This window comes from Manacus candei, unplaced genomic scaffold, assembly GCF_025592945.1.
Source record: "Manacus candei isolate 608988 ecotype Guabito, Panama unplaced genomic scaffold, ASM2559294v1 h1tg000007l, whole genome shotgun sequence".
NCBI classification, from domain to species: Eukaryota; Metazoa; Chordata; class Aves; order Passeriformes; family Pipridae; genus Manacus; species Manacus candei.
The window spans coordinates 3,612,835-3,631,638 of NW_026138055.1; the positions used below are offsets into that span (position 1 = coordinate 3,612,835).

The 18,804-nt window shown below is 40.4% G+C and overlaps 1 long non-coding RNA gene across 1 annotated transcript; it reads left to right on the top strand.

The window, feature by feature from the left end:
- Nucleotides 1-1,311: 1,311 nt before the first annotated feature.
- Nucleotides 1,312-8,142, top strand: LOC127481551 (uncharacterized). The gene is made up of 3 exons (XR_007908249.1): nt 1,312-1,378; nt 5,333-5,508; nt 7,817-8,142. It is a non-coding gene; the product is annotated as an uncharacterized LOC127481551 (long non-coding RNA).
- Nucleotides 8,143-18,804: the final 10,662 nt, after the last annotated feature.

Here is an 18,804-nt window from a genome sequence, read left to right on the forward strand (position 1 = left end):
CTGTGTGATGAAAGACAGGAGATCTCAGTGCCACTGGCAATTTTGCCACAGACTTACTGGTTAATTTTGGTCCAGTCACTCTATTGCTTTTTATCTTCATTTGCCTGTAAATTAAATTGAGCTGATACAATTTCTAAAGTCTTTGAGATTCTTGAATGGCAGTGACATGTAAGAGATGAGTAAAATTGTTTAATGCTTAAAATAATGAATAAAGATTTTAATTCAAACTGCTGCTGGATCTTTTGAGACCCTGAGAAAGAAATGCCGGGGAAGTGAAATTATGCTACAAAAGCTTTAGGAAAAATAATTAGAGAATCATCAAACAAGCAGGAGAGTACAGGCACTTATATTACTCCAAGTAAGTAATTCACACAAGTGAAAAAATTAAACTCATTATTTAGCTCAATATTTTGCTTGACTGATAAAGAAATAATGTATCATTTTTCATTAAAATATTGATAGGAATTTTTTGTAGGAATTTTTTGTAGAAATGACAATTCAGTGCTAACTTCTTGTGACAACATTTGTAAATGTGCGGAACAGTGCTGGAATATTCACAATTTTGGATCAACAAGACCAAACTTACAGTGTGGAGCTTTGGTAACTTAGTATGAGTCCTTCCTGACTACAGGACTCTCAGAACAGGTTAGTATTTAATTAAATGCAATTACGTGTAATTCTTCTCCATGAAATTCAGAACTAATGTTACTGATATCAATGGAATGAGATGTTACTCCATTCTTACTGGATGAGATATGGGACAAGGTCTTAATACACAAAACATTTTTTCCTACTTTCTTCAGTCCCATAATTTATTCTGTCAACTTTTTGAATGGCCATGCCCAGAAGATGGTGATAAGTGGAACAAAGTCTAGTTGGAGGCTAAGAACTAGATTTTGCCCTATTTTCAGCACACACATAATTTGAAACATATAAAGAATCCTACTGAAATCAGTCAATATTCCTCAGTATTTAAAATTATGTATGTTTAAGTGTTTTGGATGAAAGAGGAATTGCAGATTAATTAAAGCTCAGATGCACAGTGGAAGTCACTTGGACAGGATATGAAAAAAATGCCTAATTAATTTATTGTGGAACAGAATATACTGAAATATCTGAATAAGGAAAGCAAATTTCATGATTGCCACAGAATTTGAAGCTACTTATGAAATTCTAAAATAGAGTGTATTTGAAATGCAGTAATTTTCTTTTTTTAACTGAATAACAGGAAGTGAGTTTTGCTGAAAACAAATCAGTTATTGGCATGCTTCTTCAGCAATCTATCATAGCTCTTCAACTTTATTTTCTTTTACAACATGACATATAAAAAGAGAACAGATATATTTATTCACCTCCGTTACTTCCCAGAGACTCCAAGGTAAGTGTGTGATTTTGAGCAGAGGACAAAACTACCAGCATGTGGGACTGGTATAGATGACAACTGGGCTCAAGAGCACTTGGGGCTAGACAACCATGTTTAAGGAACAGAGCTGAGATCTGTGCAGATGACAAAAGTTGCTTAGACACTTCCAGTACCAGTAGACGCACGGGTATAGACACCTCCATGGAAGGGTCATTCTTGATGTCAGAGTCACAGAATGGTTTGGCTTGTAAGAGCTATGAAATATCATCTACTTCCAACTCCCCTGCCATGGGCAGGAATGCCATCCACTAGACCAGGTTACTCAGAGCCCCATCCAACCTGGTCTTGAACACCTCCAGGGATGGTGAATCCACAGTTAGTTTGGGCAACTCAATCCAGTGCTTCACCACCCTTATAGTAAAAGAACTTCCATCACCCTTAGAGTAAAGAATGCCCACTCCAGCTATCCTGTGATTTTTCCTTCATCTGCAAGTTCTCCCGAACCAACACCCGCCTTTTCAGTGAAAGTAGGAGTGCTTGGACTTAGTTGTATTATTTCCACAAATTCTCAAGGAGATCCCTTTCATCCCTGTGTTCAAGTCCTCATGTCAGCTTTTACGACTTTTAGGATTTCAGACAAGGACATTTCTAAAGCAAAGGTTGGTTTTAGAGCTCCTGTGATATACAGGACCAGACAGTTGCTGCAAGTCTCTAGAAATATCAAACTACATGAAGTTATGCAGTTTTTCCAGCTGGTCATCCTTTCTGGGGACTAGAAACTTTGAAGTCATATGGTAGTGTTTCTGTGGAACCTTTCTGGGTTAATGTTTCACTCCTTAGTTTCAGGTACATGTACCAATCACCCACCTGTTACCATGCTTATCTGGTCCTCCTTATAATACCTGCTTTCAGTTGTTCAACTGAAGAAAAATAAAATTTTCTCTGCCAATTTCTCCTTTAGAATTATGACATTGCATTCTGTAAATGGAACTAGGCCATGGAGCTTGTCAATATTTTAAGCATGTTAAGACACTAAGGGATTAAAGTATTAAACACATGCCTTACAAACAAGAACACAATGAATTATAATAAACTTACACTAAAATATAATTTACTTAAAAAATACATTTCTTAACCTATAAATGCACGTAGCTTTCAAAAAATAATATTATTTTTTTCCTCCTATAAGGTAACTTGATGAGTTGAAACAGTAAACCTTTACTTGAAAGTAAAGGATTGTTCAGCTCATAGAAGAGAAGGCTACAGGGAGACCTTAGAGTCCCTTAAATGCCTAGAAAGCTACAAGAGAGCTGGAGACAGACTGTTGTCAAGGGCATGGAGTGATAGGACAAGGGGGAATGGCTTCAAACTGGCAGAGCAGATTTAGATTAGATACTAGGAAGAAATCTTTTTCTCTGACAGTGGTGAGACACTGGCACAGGTTGCCCAGGGAAGTTGTGAATGCTCCATTTCTGGAAGTGTTCAAGGCCAGGTTGGATGGGGCTCTGAGTAACCTGGTGTAGTGGAAGGTGTCCCTGTCCATGGCAGGAGGGGTTTGGAATCAAATGATCTTTAAAGGTTCCTTCCAACTCATCCTTTCTATGATTCTATGACTCATTTTCTTCATCTGCACGTGTGTCAACTGCTATTGCACCTAAGTTGATATGTTTAGTCTGTTACTAAATGTGAATGAACCCATGATTGATCCCTCCACTTTCCATGTTAAATAAAATATTACCCTTCATTAAGGGTCAGGATCTTACCAGATAAGTTTAGCTGTCTAAAAGCAGTCATCTGGTCTATACAATGCATATAAGCTTTCAGATGTGAGCTAGACAGCCAGAACCTCTGTCCAAACATACCTCATATGTTACCTCCCTTTCCTTATCATTTAGCCACAATTCAATCTTGACCTGTGTGTGTTTGTATTGCTACTGTTCAAAGTCATATGCTACAACAATTCCCAACCTGATTGGATTCATTAATGATTAAAAGCATCTTACTCCTGCATGGTAATCCTAAAACCTTGAGATTTATGGGAGCTGAGACGCTGAGCAGCATAGGACAGGCTGGCAAACTCCAAAGTAATTTCCATAGCCATATAAGGGAAACCTCTCTTAGACAATGTGTTTCTATTATTTTCAGACACTGAGATAGAAGGAGTTTTATTCTGTAGGCAGTGTTGACTTTGAGGAATTTGAGGCAAATTCAAGAAGAGATTTTAAGAATTAAATGTGCAATGCTCAGAGGCAACAGGATTGATTTAAGATTCAGGCAGGAGGCAAAAGCCTTTAAATGAAAAGGTCATGGATTCTGTTTTTATGAATAGCAAGGCATCAAGCCAAGCAAGATAGAAGCATTTCTCTGCATTTCTTAAGATGACTTTGCAGAATTGCTAATCCAGTAAATACATATCCCAATACACTGACCTTCCAGGTCCTTATCTACTGATCTAGGAAGCCAAATGTCCTTCCTTGTATTTCTGCAGTAGAATGAACATGTGCCAAGTTCAGACCAGAAGTATGAAATGTGTGCTGCTAAGGCTTACATTAGGATATTAGGATAGTAAGTAGAGACATTGCTGACCAGACAGCTCCCAAATAAGGCAGTTATTTTGATCTCATTTCTTTCAATTATATCTAATAACAACAGTTCAGTGCAATTTTATGTCCACGGCAGGTTCCAACATGATGTAAGGTGATAACAGTGTTTATTTTCACATAAGGTAGATTTTAGGTTCTGATTTAGAAGTGAGTTAAATATTGTTGAGCAGGGCTCAATTGAAAACACAAAGATAGTCATCCACTGTTGATCTCAAGATCCTATGCAGTAAATGCTGTGATAGCAAAGTTTCCTTCACCCGTGGCCATTAAGCCTCCACTGAAGCACTTTTGTCACAGAAGCAGCTCCTTAAACCTGTCAGCTGACAAAGTTAGCAAGGAAGTTGTTTTCTTCTAAATAACTAATCTTTTGTGATGCCACAGAAAGGGATCATATTTTTCAGTTGTTATCTCAAATAACACTTACCCAAGATTAATCTATATGTACTGAGGTTTCACTAAGGGCTTAACTAGAGAAGGGGAATTTGCAGAGAAAGCACATACTTTGATGCTTGAGTGTGTGTACATTTTTATAAACACAGGAAGATGCCTTTGAAGCATCCAGAGGGAACTTCATCTTCCTCATTTTGAGGGTTTAACTTAGTCAGACAGATGGCTGCTATGGAGTTTATATTGTCTTATTTGCTGTGTCATTTCTCAGTGAGTTGTGACTCTGAAACTCAGGGAGTTTCGTGCTCTCTCTACTGCACTAAGCCATGCATGGCCTGTCTCTGCTCACATCCTCTGGCACCTTTTTAATGCTGAGTATAGGGACAAAATGCATACTTAGAATCATAGAATCATTTATGTTAGAAAAGACATCTTAAGATCATCGAGTCCAACCATTAATCCAGCATTGCCAGGTCCACCACTAAACCATGTCCCTAAGCACCACATCTACATGTTTTTGAACACTTCAGAGGCAGTGATTCCTTTGCTTCCCCGGACAACTTATTCCAATGCCTGACCACGCTTTCAGTGAAGAGATTTCTTGACAGATTCCACTGTATCAAATAACTTGGCACATGTGTAATAGATTTGGAAAGTGGAAGTGAAAATTAGTATATCTTGGGTGTTCTTGCCCATATTTAAACATACTTGTTTGGTTTATTTATCAAATCAGACTATTGTAGAAATTTCAATTTGAACAATGATAATATTAACACAGATACTATTTTAAATCTTGGTCCTATAATACCTAATTTTCTTGAAGCTCACACTTTGTGGAGATGATCTATTAGTGTGTTAAGAAATGCATTCAGTGAGGGGAGATGAAAGGTTTTCATTGCTCCTACAGGTGTTATTTTTGATTTAACTTGTCTTGCATCTTTTCTCAAAAATCTCACCTGTTTTTGCTGATCTGTTCTAGCAAAGCTGTCAGCAAATGCCAATCAACTGCTAAATGGAAACAGTGCACACTATGAAAAAAACTACAGTAAAGTAGGATGCAGAAGCCTGGGCACTGCAATGTCTAAAAAACTGATGACCCTTGTGCAAATGGGCAAGTTAGAACAGGATCTGGCTGGAGAAGGAGGCTGTGCAGAGGTAGGATAGCACTTTGTGGGGGTCAGCTTCCCTTTTTTGGTCCATTGAGGGATGGGGTAAAGGAGCAGCAGGATGAGTAGAGGGGCATCAAGACCAACAAAGATGCTGAAAGCCCTTTGGCCCATTTTCAGAAAGGTCTACAAGAATGGACTGTGCATGATAACTCATTTGCATAAGAAGTAAGAAAACCAGTCCCAGGGCAGGGAAAACTTGTCTATAAAAAGGATTATCCAGTTCAGGTGCTGCCCCCAGGGCCCTGGACATCCCATGGGCTGGATCAAGTCTGGACCCATGAATGGTGTTCTCCTTTTCTCTCCTATTTGATCTGTCCCCCCCTCCCTCTCTCTCTCTCTCTCTCTCTCTCTCTCTCTCTTCCTTCCCTCTTTTCTCTTATTCTTTCATTTATCTTACTATTAGAAGGAGCAAAACATATACCAATTTCCATGCTGAGTGTATAATTTGCTAACCAAATTTGTAGGGTCTTTTGGAGCCTTCTGGCTTTTGCTGTTCCTTTTTGATGGCAGTCATCTGCAAATCTTGGGTGCTCCCTTCTACTTAGGAGTGAGACATGACAGTGGGGGATTCCAACCCCAGTCACTCAGGACATCCTTCATTTTGGTTATAGCTTTGCTTCAGGGTGATTGGGCTCATAATCTGACTCCTGGAATCTGTTTTGATTGTACATCACATGGTGAATGTCCAGGTCACACACACTGAACAGTCTTAGAAGCAACACCACAGCCACATTCTCCAAGCATTTGTTCTTGAGTGGAATTGATCGTTTTGAAATCAAAATAAATGAATTGACTGAATGGTCTGAAAGTTTAAAATATGTATTCTGACAAACACATAGGTTTGATTTTTCGTTTGGTGTAATGATAATTTATTTTTTTTCTGTGAGAAGCTGAATCAGATTTGTGATTTGGGTTTGTTAGCATTAAAAAAAAACCCAATAAAAATACAAGGAGTGAATGGAAGCTTTTATGTGAAGAAATAAATAAGTTGCAAAAAAGTTAAATTATGTGAGGTCTGATGAGAACATTTTCTGGCAAAAGTTTTGTTTGCACTTAGCATGACTTTGGATTTTATTGGTTTGGAGACACCTGAAAGAAATTTCAAATAAATATAAAATAGATCTGCTTTATATTAGAAAACAATTTAAGTGCTTGACTTTCTCAAAGATCATCCTTTCACCCCAAGGGATTCAGAGAAACCATATCCTTCTGAACCACCTTCAGGACCACTCAAAATGGTGGCCAGGTAAATACAGATCTTGCTCCCAAAAGAGATCCAGATGTTTCTTTCCAAAGCACTTATTTTGTTGCTCTGTGGACATTGTCATGGTACCTTTGGTCAGATAACGAAGCAGGAGATGGGGAACAGACTGCAGCTGGAGGCTGCTGGTCTGGGAGAAGGCTACACTTGTACCTGCAATCAAGAATGAAACCTGTAATATCTAATGGGTCTTTGCACTTCAATGAGTTAGTGCAATACTTCCACTCAACTGCATTTTCCTCTTGACTACTACTTACCTCATAAGACTGTTACTTACCTTATTTATTAACTCCATCAGGCAGAAGCTAAAAGTGTCCCACAGGAAATCTTTCAGAACCTACAATTTCAGTTATGGGAGAATTTATAGCTCAGCAACACGTTAAAAATTTAAAACAACACTTTAAAAATCCACTAAGAGAACCACACAAGCACCAGTTAATACACATTTTTAATGTCCTTAATGAAACTGTACACAGCAATCTCAACAAGGGATTTAATAAAAAAACATATGGTTTATATGCATAATATCTTAGAATTAATATAGCACAAGCAGTCAGGTGAAATCAGTGTAAAAAATATATGTGACATATCCCATATTAAACACCATTTCTGGCAGAAGTCTGTGTTGAAAGCACCTTATAATAATCTTTCTGTGCTGTGATATTTCTTAGCAATTCTTTGTTCCAAAATCCTACAGCAATACTGAAAATGAGAACTCTACTAACATGAAATTAATGTGTTGCTTAATGGCTCATATGAACATCTCCATCAGGAAATAGTGGACCTGTAGTACTTCCCATAATTGTTATATGTAGATATTTTCTACACTAAGTATTGTGTGTTCCCCCATTAGCCCAGAAACATTCTCAGCTTCCAAAACTAGGACTGCAGATCTTAAATGCAAACTCTACATAAAACCTACCAGCTCAAATCCAGTTGAATAACAAAGATCAAAAGTCATTTTCACTGAGGCAAGCTTTGAGTTGCTATTCTACTGAGGAGAAAAGACTTGTGTAATTTTTATTTATTTCAGGCTGAATCCTTTGATCCGACATCTCCTTCGAATCTGCTCCAATACCTGCTGTAATATGAAAGTTGAGAGCACTGTTTTTCTAGAAGTGACGTGGTTTCTGTTCCCTTTGAAGCTGTCCATTGAAATTCTGATGTCAACACGGAACTGCAGAGAGGAGAATCATATTAGACTTTTCTTGAGGCACAGAGTGAATTGACATAAATATGAGTTATCTGTTAATATTGTTGTTATCGTTGCCTGGTCTGATGACTGTGACTCCTATCTCCAATGCTGGACATTATATTCCATCAACAGAGTTATGTTTTACCCCTTTGGACAATAGAAGTTGTTGCTAATAATGTCTTTGAGTCAGTTGATTCATTTTTATTGCCACTTTTGTTTTCTTTGTGGTGATGTTTCTGAAGTATTTCATTGACTCTGGAAAAACTATTTGAAATAAATGTATTTAATTTTTTTGTATGGAAAATCATACTCTGACTCCAACTTCAAAATGAACTGACAAAAGTTAAGAGTCTCTCTCTTTAAGTTAGAATTGCTCTTCATTACTATCTGCAAAAAATTTTAAAATTTCTTAAATATCTTTTAGTAGAGTTAATTCATAATTTTATTTCAAAAATCCATCATCACTGTAAATACTTGCATTCTTTATCTCTTTCCTACTGTAGAATGAGAGGCAGAATTTTTAATTTTATTACAGGACAGCCACTGCTTTGAGTGTATCTAATGTTTTTAAAAGATTTCACAATTTTCCATTGTTAGTGCTAGAAAAAAGGATCAGAAAATTAAAGAGTTTCTTTAAAGATATTTTCTTAATTTTTCCGAGCCTGACAGTTTATTTTTCAGTTTGGTAGAGAAATTGAGTTTGTTTTCAGCCAATTTTTTTATATTAGAGCTATGACTGTACATCCTAAACTTGTTCTTATTTCTTCCTTCTGGTTTACTGTGATTTTTTCATATTACTGTCAACTGAAAGCACAACCCCACACTGCTGGATGCTTAAAGTAAAGCAACCATCATCTGGAAAATCTCCTAATCTAAATCACCCAGGCAAAAGAAGCAGAGAAGAAATAAGTCTGATCCTTGTTTTATTGCTCAGGTACTGAAACACATTGGAGATTAATGGCAAAGTTCATATTAGAATGCTAGGAAGATGAACAGTTCTCTCTCATGGCTGCAAGGCTCCCAGAGCTTGCACTGAAGGACAGATTAGTCCTGGATAACCAGGTATTGGTTGTGGCCCCACAGATTCTGTTCCAAGGTGATTGGTCTGCTTGCCTCTGCTGTTATGATAGTCTGAAACATGGCAGTGAGGAAGAAACCAGAATTTTCTGTGGTAAACATTTGCATAATCACATATATTATGTATTTCCCTTGTATTAGAGTATAATGAAACAGATTTACGACTACTTTCAATTATTACATTCACAAGCCACAAGGTATCTATAACACATTAGGGTTATTTAATGGTCTCTGAAGTTCTCAGAAAGCATCGTTATTTTTCTGTCTCTCTTCTCTAGACCCTTTGATCATTCCAAAAAAAGATTCTCATAGACTGACATTTCCCTCTGTCAAAATATATTTCCAGAGGAGAGCTGGGTGACTGCTGCAAGCAACTGTACTCTAAAGAGCTGCTGGGAAGTTAAGAACAAGAGTAGTGTTTTTCTGGAGGGGTTCTTCTCTGAATACTGATTCTTCTTCTACCAAGTAGAATCCATTGGCATTCACATTGCTCCCTTCTGAGACGGGGTCAGATGCAGCAGCCAGCCCTATAACTGTGCCAGCTTCTTCCAGTGTGAGAAAAGGGCACCTGCTTGATTAGGCCAGATAAGATGCTGAGGAGTAAAGCTCCTGCAGCTGAGAAAGCTGTTAACCCTCTGGGATCAGGGATGGGTGGCAGCAGATCTTATTTTACTTACTGTACATACAGCTCAGACAATACACAGTTACCTGAGTTTGCAGTGGAGAAGTCCCTAGCACAGCTTTGGCTGAACTGACTCAGGGAGGGGCAGCAATCCTGCTGTGACATCCTCAACCTCAGTGAGGATAATTTACTCTTCTTCCCAGTAGGCTAAAAAAAACCCCATTCAGGTTCTCTATGGCTAGACCTTGTTTTGCATTTTGAGTATTTCTAATTTATTTTGCAGCATTTCCCACAGACATGCCTCAGGTTGCATGATTTAATTTGCTTGTGCTGTGCCCTGGGCATCTGAACTCATGTGGCATCACAAATGGGAGAGATGGATATTTCTGCATGGAGTTTACGGCTTTGATAATATCTGGGTTTCCTTTTTAATCCCTTTGGGTGCACACATGTAAGATCTGCTGAGCAGGAGGGAAGGGAGGTTATTGATCACCTTGCACACATGCTGCCTTTCCCCTTGCTATGAGTACTTAACTAATACTGCTAAAAACAGAAGGGACATTGAAGCATGTGGCAGTTTTGGAATTGAAGGGTTTTATTCCTGACCTCCAAATTAGTGATGAAGATTCATTTCCTTGAGTCCTTAATATTCTCATGATCCTGCAAGAAGATAATTACCTATTTAGTAAGGTTAAGAATTAAGTTGCAGGTTGGGCAGTTCTGCTGACTGTGTAGACAATACATTTGGAAGCATGGCTGGAGAGCATCCTCTGGAGCTTCCAAGACTATGAGCAGCTCTCTTGAAAAAGGCTTTCTCAGGCATGTTCAGGGAGGCATGCTGGTCTACAAGCTGCTTTGGAGGTATCCATACCTACTTAAAACGGTGAAAGATGGGATGAGACTGAATGTGCTACCTCTCTTTTTCATTCTTGCTCTGTAAACCTGGTCTTGGAGGTGGGAGAGACATTTCTTTTGTCACAAATGGTAATTGAGTATCTACCAGAAAGTCCAGAGGAGAACCAGGATGAGAGTGCTGGAGCACCTCTCCTGTGAGGAAAGTCTGAGATAGTTGAGGTTGTTCAGCCTGGAGAAAAGAAGGTTCAGGGGAGACCTTCTAGTAGACTTCCAGAGAAGGGGACTTAAAAAAAGAGAGGGGGAGACACTGTTTACAAGGACATGTAGCTTTAGGACAAGAGGGAATGGTGTTAAACTGAGAGAGAGCAGATTTAGGTTGGCACAGGTTGTCCAGAAAAGCTGTGGATTCTTTCAAGTGTTCAAGGCCAGGTTGGATGGGGCTTTGTGCATCCTGGTGTAGTGGAAGGTGTGCCTGCCCATGGCAGGGTGGCTGGAACTAGATGATCTTTCAGATCCCTTCCAAGCCAAACCAATCTATGATTCTATGATACCAGGCAAATTATGCAAATGAGTTCAATAATTACATCTAGACGGTAGTATAATGTTGTACTACTGTTACTAATTCCTGCACTTCTATAAACTTATTAATTTGTCCCTCTGGGATTTTAGTCTTAGGAATAGTATTCTACGCCTTACTAATGTTGATGGACTTTTTTTGTCTGAGGACCCTGACTCTTCTTTCCAGCTTGCTTTGAACCTCTGGTTCCTATATGATGCATGTGGGGACTGGTGCTCTTGAGGTTACTGCTCCAGGATAACTTGCTCCTGGCATTTGGAATGTCAGAAAAAAGAAAAAAGAAAAGCAGCTGAATCAGCTCTTAAAAAAAAGGCAGTTCACTTTCATAACAGGTATTGCTGATCCAGTGATATCATGGATGTATCATTGACTTATAAAGGAGCAGTTACTCCGTAAATTAGGCATAAAAAATGCAAAGAGGATTTTTTCCTGCCTGGATAAGAAATGCAGAGCAGCTGACTGCCTCTTTCCTTGTCAGCAAACTCCTCATAGAAGCTCTTATTGGCTGAGAATGTCAGTTCCATGAAACCTTCAGCCACTCAGCCCCTGGACAGACTCTGTGCAATACTCCCTGTACTTGTCTCCAATGTATGGGAGAAACATGAATAAATGAGGCAATATAGAAAGAAAGAGGCATTCTGGAGCTTTTTCACTGATTGAAGAGTGTGATCACACACAAGTTGGATGTGTCAGATGTGTCAGCTCCAGCAGAGAAATGGGAGACCCTGCTGCTCTCCAGATCTGCTTTCAGCTCAGGCTCGGGGAGAGCCTCTGGTTGAGGGATCGTTGGGTTCAGAGTTGGTTTTAGAGCTGTGCAACTTGCTGAGCTGACCCAGAAGCCCTCTCCCATGACTGGCAGAAAAGCTGGAAAAGGAGTTGCTTTTGTCATGATGTCTTGATCTCTGAATCACAGAATCATAGGATCATAGAATCACTAAGGTTGGAAAAGACCTTCAAGATCATTGACTCAAATGTTTGACCAACACCACCTTGTCAACTAGACCAGAGTGCTGAGGGCGATGTCCAGTTTTTTCTTGAACACTTCAAGGGATGGTGATCCCACCATTTCCCTGGGCAGCCTGTTCTAGTGCTTAACCACCCTTTCATTGAAGAAATCCTTCCTGATGTCCAACCTGAATCTCTCCTGGTGCAGCTTGAGGTCATTTCCTCTTGTTCTGTCATTCATTAACTGGGAGAAGAGACTGACCCCCACCTGGCTACAACCTCCTGTCAGGTAGTTGTGGAGAGTGAGAAGGTCTCCCCTTGAACCTCCTTTTCTCCAGGCTAAACAGCTCCAGTTCCCTCTCTCCCCTGAATTGAGGGGCCCAGAACTGAACCCAGGATTCAAGGTGAGGCCTCACCAGTGCCCAGCACAGGGGATGGTCACTGCCCTGGTCCTGCTGCCACACTGTTGCTGACACAGGCCAGGTGCCACTGGCCTTCTTGGCCACCTGGGCACTCAATGGCTCATGTTGAGCCACTGCCAACCAGCACCCCTAGAGTCTTTTCTGCTGAGCAGCTTTCAGGGCATCTTTCCCCCAACCTGTAGTGCTGCAAGGGGTTGTTGTGACTGAAGTGGAGGACTTGATAGTTCACCTTATTGAACCTCACACCCTTGGCCCTGGCTCATCCATCCAGCCTGTCCAGATCTGAAATGCATTCAGCTTAGGGGAGACCTCAGAGGGGTAGAGGAGACCTTTCAGGCATTGAAATCTGGATTTTAAAATGTATTTTGGTACATTTAATTGTCAGCTAGAGGTCTTGAAAGGCTTACAGCACATTCTTCACATGTTTTGCAGGTGGAATTTTTTTGCATAATCATAAATATCTGTCTGACCAAATGTCTGTCAATGGCAATAGGAGAGAAACTGGTGCTTTTAGAGAAAATTTTACCCTGATTGCTAAGTAGATGAGGTGAGAAACAGCTCATATGTATCTTTCAGTAATGATGCCCATGCCTCTCTACTGACTATAAAGAGAGCTTTCATGACTAGATGATATTTAGGGACTTCTAATATAGATTTCTGAAATTATGGATCCCACATTAAGTAGTGAAATAACTTCAGAAATCAGGCTCTTGGTGAGCTGAGGTTGCTCTTGGACTTTCTCTAAAGCAAGCAAGGAGTTACTGGGAAAGAGAATGGGCAAATAAGCCAGCCCAGATGAGTGATAGAAGAAATGTGACTACCAAAGGACAGTGTTTGTTTCTACAGTTCCTATCCATAGATGCTCTCAATATAATTTACGGACTGTAGTGAGTGAATCCTGACAAGTCCCACCTGCAGCTAGTGTTTACTAGGGCTTCTAGCTCAGTTGGGGCATGGAGAGGTGCAGCAACTGCATTTCCATAACATCCAGGAGACAGAATTATCCCCCAATCTCCCTAAAAGCATCCTGGGTGACTTCTGATGAGGTCACATAGAATTGGATGCTGTTAAAGATACAGATGAACTTCAGAGAGAGGGAATTAAAATCAGAGCCCCTCAGCTCCCTCTGCCACAGCTTTCTGTATGAAAAATGGAAATAGTTTTGCTATTGATAACCTTTAACATTTTGTGCATGCAGATCATAAATTCTTAAGAATAGGTATTATCTCTTGCTACTTGTCTGTACAGTAAGAGCTTAATCTTGGCAAGAGCCTGTGGGTTTTCAAGTAACTCAAATAATGTGTTATGTGATTTACTTACTTAAAAGGAAGCAACTCATCTGATTCTGTTCTAGAATTTAAAAGGACCATGTACCTGATACTTTGTCCACCACAAAAATGACAATAACAATTCCCAAACATACCATATAAAATGGTTGGATTTATGAGAGTGTCTGGTTCTTTTTTGGACTCAGTTCTCACAGATGTCTTGACAATAATTCAACTCCACTCTTCCCCCACCCCTGCCAAACCTTAACAAACCTCACTGTGTTAGAGCTGCAAACAATTTCTTAGATATATAGCCCTGAAATAAGTATTCCAGGCAACATGCTTTTTATTAACTTGAAAAAAAAAGGTATAAAGTCAGAGTTTCAGTACTGATAGCTCACAGCCAAAAAGCTTGTTTCTTTTAAAGTGGTAGAATATGTAATGTTAATTTAAAAGCTATGGTGTCTCTGCATTGGGAGTTCAGGATATGTGAAAGGTTCAAAAGAAGTTATTCAAAATCAAAAAGTTAAATACAAAGTTAATAAATTTAAAGGGAGACATACAAATGCAGACAGAAAAGATGACTTTAGAATGAAGCAATAATTCCTTAAAATGTGACTAAAACTCTATGCCTTAATGAAGTGCCATAAAGAGAACTTCACAAGGAACCACTTCAGCCTTGGGCACCAAGAGATGAGTAAGCAAAGGCTCAATGTCAAGGGCAATGCTATGTTTAATTCCCAGCAGAAAATCATTGTAGCTTCCTCTCAGTCCTTCCACCACCTTGGATTTGATCTGTGGACTGATGGTGGTACTCTATCCCCTGGGAGATGCCTCTCACCTCCTCTGTCTGGGAGGCTGGGAGGTGATGGGGATCAGGCCTGGTCTAGCTCTGAAGCCTGGCTTAAAGCCTTGCCCAGACTGTCATTGAAACCTCACAAGATTTACTGTCAGGGCTGTGCTTTTTCTGGATGGTGTCTGGCTTGGTGGGCATCTGGGAGACTTCACAATCTGGGATTTACACCTCTGTGCCTGCTGGAAGGTACAAATGGGCCAAAAACCAATTGCAAATGAATACTGGAAGTCTTCCCTAACCTTGACTACATGTTCTGCTTTCACTGCTCACCTCCTTGAGGAAAGGGTGTATTGGGAAAGAAATACTGCAGATGTACCCACAGCAAGGTGAAGCATGGCTCCATCACTCAGACAACGGGTTGTAGCAAGGGTGAAGTGCAAAAGTTCTCAGTCCTGAGGGGATGAATGCAATTCTGGGTACAATTTCAGTGGCTTGACTCTAAATGTGTGCAGAAATATTAGAGTGATTGAGTTTGGATGCAGAGACCAAGGCAGGGCTGGACGTGTTTTTGAAAGGTGCAGTTTTGCACTATTGGCACTGCTTTCAGTCCCATTTCACTTTCCATCGTGGCAGACCTGCCTTTTAATAATAGCACAATCCTTTCCTTGTAGCAAAGGAGGTGCCACTGGACTTCCTCAGCTCAGAGGTTCTTAGCAGAGTCCCTGAAAAGTTTATCTTGGATTTAAGCAAAATATACCACAGCTTAGCACAGTGACAACAAAGGTTGGATCTTAGGAAGGAGTTGGACTCATGACGAGTTTGGAGCATTAAGTACATTTGCAAAATTGAGAATTGAGTGGATCAGCAGGAGGTGTTTTGTTCTTGTGTAAGCAGCTACCACATTATCTTAACCATAAATCTTACCCTCTCAATTTTGTAAACACTCAGCATGCGGCAGAACTTGCTTAATTTTCTCATTCGATTACCTGTCTCTACCTAATAGGAACTATGGAATCCACAAACTAATACAAATACATTAAAAAACTAATTAGGTGAAACTATTGTGCTTAGAAAAAAATGTAGGTTGCCATATGCATATGGCATCAAATACCCACTTTGGTTTCTATAATGGTGATGGCTTTGTATTAGCAGCAGACACAGATTGGCAGACAAATAAGAGAGGATTGCAAATGCAGCTTTAATTGATGAAATAGTAAATCTGGAAATTAGGATTCTGTTTCTCTGCAATCGTCAGTCACACATGGTAAGTTTTCAGCTTTTGAAGTACATTTTGCAGATTTTCTGCTGTGCATAATTTAATACAGTTCTCTATGCACCTGCCTCCCAGCCTTGTCCTCCCCACAATGACTGACAAATTCTGAATCAAAGTGGGAAAGGAAAAAACCTCTGCTTCTAAAATGGGCGGAATTACCATCTGGATCAGAAAGGGTTGCTCCTTAGTTGTCTCCCAGAATACAAATTGGCTGGCTCATTCTCTGGTTTATACCAGTTTTATCATGCTTGTTCAAACCACCAAAGAAATTAAAAATGGGACATATTCTCAGCAGGTGTAAATCCATACTATTCCAGTGACTCCCATAAACCTATTCAGATTTACACTAATTGCCCCACAAATAATTTAAGGCCAGAAAAGTTTATTATGTTCATCCAGCCTTACAACACAGGCCATGGAATTTCATCCAGTAATTCCTGTGCTGAATCCAAAAGGTTATGGATGAAATAGAGTATAGCTTTTAGTAAGACATGTAAGGCTGGAAGATTGACTGGAATAAATGACTATAAATCCAAGATATGAATGGTTGCTGTGAGCTGATGTTCCAGAATTGAACCCAGCTTAAGGACTCTAACAAGGAGAAAGTTCATCACATTTCCCTGTTAATCTCTTTGAATTGCCTCAACTATAAAAATACACTTATGTTTGCAGTTAAAAATTCCCCAGGGCTGAGATCCATCTGTTGGATTTGATTAGCCCTTCATCAGTGATATTGGAAAGCTCTCTTTTATCAGATATCTTTTCCTTGCGCAGGGTATTTCCTGATAAAGATATACCCTTTCTTTTCCCTTCATTATTAGGATTCATTGAGCTCCTAAAGTCACAGAGAACTGGTTCCTTCTTGAACCATCGAGAATCAGCCCAATTCCAAGTGGAGAAGATGAACTTGAGGAGCTGTTTAGAAACTCTGTACTTGACTGTGGGTGGCCCCCAATCCCTGGTGCTGGTATTGCTGTGCTTGAAACCCTCTGGGGTAACAACTGGTAGAGGAGAGGGAGCTATGAAGCAGTTTGTCTTTTTCCTTGAGTTTCATGAAGTATTTGGCAACACAGAAGGGTCCTGGCCTGTCTGCTGTGCATGTAGGCAGTGTGACTGCATGGCAGCCCAGATTCCCATCCCTGGAAGTGTTCAAGGACAGGTTGGATGGGTCTTTGAACAGCCTGGTTTGATGGGTGGCATCCCTGCCCATGGTGGGGGGGGCTGGAACTAGATGATCTTTAATGTCCCTTCCAACCCAAACTATTCAATGATTCTATGATTTTATGTCAGACTGTTATGCTGGGGTGTGACTGATGTTATTACTGCCTGAGTCCCTTCACTGCATCCCTGGTGCCCTGGCCAGCCACAGCTAGTGTGGTCTGCAGCTCAAAGTTACAAATAGCTAGAAATGGTGCTTCAGCAGCAAAATATTTTAAGAACACATCAGTTAACTGCTGGGGAATTTACCTTCTTGGTGAACACAGTTGGTAGTTTTCCAGCTATTGTTGCTTTACTTTCTCAATGACTCCTTAGACTTCAAACTTGGGAAGGTCATGATGTTGAGAGGTGACTTGAGGCTCACACCTCTGGAGAGACCTTGCTGTTTCAGCCTCTGGTGAGAGCTTTAACTTTCTCTATGTGCTAAAATTACCACCATCAACTCAGAAGAATAAATCCAGCTGTATCACTTTGTGGTGGCTAATGCTTGGGTAGATTCAATGTGTCAGGTACTCCTGGAGAAGCCTAAAAGAAAAGGGAGCTAATGTGAATGTCTCAAACACCGATAGCTGGATAACTGTGGAGCTAACCAAGGGTTGGTGTAATAACAACCAAAGGTTGTTGGTAATAACACACTGTGAGAGATAACAGGATGTGTCTGCAGAAGGGGCTGTACAGAAGCAGGGCAGCATTTTTTCCGGGACATAACTTGGTCTGGCTCCTGGAGACAAACATAACACATTACAGGGCAAGAGCAGGAATGAGGTAGGGAAGTGTGCATGGACTGTAGGAGGAATCAAGATCACGAAAGACCTTGGAAGATCTCCAAGGCATTTCCAGACAGGTCTTGAAGAAGGGACTGCACATGATAAATAATTTGCACAGAAAGCTGCCAGCAGACCGTCAACTTACAGAAGCTGGCACTGACTCGGTCATTGGAGCTACATATTGATTTTAGTGGAAATATGCCAACTTCCATTGCTCAGGATATGGCTAGGATCCTCCCCATTGTCTGTCTCCCAAGCAGTGCCACTTCATATCTGCCTTGCATAGCTGTCAAAATCAAGCTGAGGGTACAGGGCAGTGAAAAGCCAAGCTATTTATTTTTTATTTATTTTTTTTTGATTGGTTGAATGACAATAAAAGTGGTATCTCATCCAACAAATACAGCTAATGCCTGTGCCAACAGGCAGGGCTGAATGACAGATCATCTGCTGGTGCAACCAATGTGTAGAGTGAGAACATGCCTGACCAGGGAGAGATTGATTGAATTGGCTGCTTTGCTCCAGCTTTGCCCTGAGCTGCCCTCGCTTCCATCTGCTCCATGTGCACCATCCTCAGGAACAGCTGATGCAGAACAGATCGGGCACATCCACAAGTCCAAATTGCTACAAATCAAGTGTCTGCCATTCTGGAGTGCTCTTTGGGCAGCTGTGGGAGCAGCTGGATGGGGCAGCTGTGGATGGAGACAACTCACATGGTATTGCACAGTGAGACACTCGGCTCCGTCCGGTTTGGGAGATGAGATCAGTGATGCTTCAGCAGATGAGGACACAGCTTCCTGGTTAGGAAGTGATGAAGGTATGGGCTCTACCTAATTTGCAGCAGAGAATTGATCCAGGACATATATTTGCTTATGGAGACAATTTCTGTGGTTGTAGCTGCTCTGCTTTGAGACAATGAGATATTTATTTGCTTACTGACTGATAACTGTTCCTTGTCAGTGGCTGAGCACTGGTTGCATACAAGCCAGTTCAAATCCATCCTACAAAA